The sequence below is a fragment of the Orycteropus afer genome, unplaced genomic scaffold (assembly GCF_000298275.1).
Source record: "Orycteropus afer afer isolate SDZICR_OR568_19922 unplaced genomic scaffold, OryAfe1.0 scaffold00541, whole genome shotgun sequence".
Lineage (NCBI taxonomy): Eukaryota > Metazoa > Chordata > Mammalia > Tubulidentata > Orycteropodidae > Orycteropus > Orycteropus afer.
The window spans coordinates 175446-177679 of NW_006922128.1; positions in this window are offsets into that span (position 1 = coordinate 175446).

Here is a 2234-nt window from a genome sequence, read left to right on the forward strand (position 1 = left end):
GGGGTGCTTTCCACAGGGCGGTGGGCCGCGGGGGGTGCTCCCAAAGGGGCTGCGGGGTGCTTCCCACAGGGCAGTGGGCCGCGGGGGTGCTCCTGAGGGGGTCAATGGGGTGCTTCCCACAGGGCAGTGGGCCATGGGGGTGCTCCTGAGGGGGCTGTGGGGGTGCTCACTGGGGTGCTTCCCACAAGGCGGTGGGCTATGGGGGTGCTCCCCACAGGGCAGTGGGCTGGGGGGGTATTCCCTTCTGGCTCTAGAACAAAGCCTGCCTGGTGGCGCAGGGCAGGAGGAGGGGTTTCTGAGGGTGGTGGTTGGGTGCTTGTCGGAGTGGACACTGGGGCTTGCGGGATGGCCTAGCTCCCCCGGCTGCACTGACCCTGACCCCTGCACACACAGTGCAGTCACCTGCAGCATCACCACGTGGTCTCAGGGCCGATGATTCCAGGTACGTCAGCCATGATCAGGTCGGTGTTTCCCCACGTGCTGGTCTCAGGTAAGCCCGCACCTCTCAGTGACATGCGCACCTGCACACCACAAACACCTGCGGCCAGACCACCTGCTTCTCGTGGACACGTGCGTTTTCACCACATCTCCCACGCTATCTAATGAAAACACTGAGAGTGTAACGTTTAGAACTTTATCCTCACACTTTCCAACTCAAAGGGCCTTGCTGAGAGGCGCCTGGGATGATGGGGGGCTCGCAGACGGGGCCCTGCTGCTGCCGAGTGCCCACGTGGGGCTGTCTGTCTGTGTCCCCACAGCTCCCCACGTGGAGAGGGCATAGCCCACAAATGACTGCTAGACAGTAGACGGGGCTTCAGACAAACTGCCCGGGGGTACCCTCGTTCCCCAGCATCATCTACCCTGGAGAAGAACCAGCTGACGGTTCTGCGGGCCCCAGAGTGACCCCTCAAAGAGGACCCCATGCAGATTCGGTCAGGGCCTCACGGAGAGGCTGGCCTCCTGGCAGCACAGGTTACTTGGGCCTGTCTGACAGGCGCCCACACAGGCCCTGGCGTGCTAACCCCAACAGTACTACAGGTCATCACTGGGACTCGTGGTGTGGCTGTGAGCAGAGCCGGGTCTCCGTGGGGCCAGCCACGTTTCTTTCGAGTTCTAATTGCATTTCATGCAACGGCTGGGGACAGTGGCCAACATCCAAGTTACTTGGGCAGGGGTTCAAACAGACGAGGTGTCCGGCACTGTTCATGCAGCCCCAGTGTCCGTCAACAGATGATAGGTAAACACACGTGGTCCCTGCGTCCATCGGAACACCACTCAGCTGGAGAGCAACAGAATCCTGACTCATGCCATCTGGGACATGTGTGGCCCTGGGACATGTGAGGCTGAGGGAAAGAGGCCAGGCACAAGAGGACCCAAGTTCCATGTGATACAGGCAGATACAGAGACCGCAGGCTGTGAGTGGCCAGCACGGGGCAGGGCGGAGGGATGGGAGTTGCTGCTGACGGAGTTAGAGTCCCCGTTTGGGGGTTCTGTCTAGGATGTGGATGGAGACCGGGCAAGAAATGGCACTGATGGCTGCACGTGAGCCAATTAATGGATGAGCGAGAGGGAGAGGCTCACCTGGTTAAGCGGGGAGTCAGGGCCCCTGGGCCTTAGAGCTGATGCCAATTTTAACGGGTACATGGGGGAACCATGTTTTCAAACAAAAGCTCCCAGGGAACTGCAGGTGGACACTGGGGTGCCAGCCCAGAGCTCAGGGGCTCCCTGTGCGGGCAGACAGCAGGAGTGCCAATGTGAGCACGATCCACAGGTGTATCTGAGTGTGCCCATGTATGGTGCGGGCTTACACCGCGTGGGTGGTGTCCGTGTGCGCGGATGTGGCCGTGGGTCACACAGACGTGCAAGTCTCTGTGTGTGGTGTCCGTGTGCGTGGATGTGGCCGTGGGTCACACAGACATGCAAGTCTCTGTGTGTGGTGTCTGTGTGTGTCTGTGCGTGTGTGCTTATCCCTCCCAGTTCAGCCCTCTGTCAGACGCCTCAGATCGCTGGACAGAATGTCACTGGCCTGTGGGGAGGTGCTTGAGCTCATGCTTTGGTCGTGACGTGCCAAAGGAGGTCGGCAGCAAACAGACAGCAGGGCTGGAGGAGACGGAACGTATTTTATGTCGAGAAAAGCAGCCAGGAAGAAAGGTGAGGCTCAGGGCCCTTCTTTGGAAAGGGGGTATCTGGATGGACACTGGAATTTTAAACATTAAGTTCTCCTGTTAGCTGCC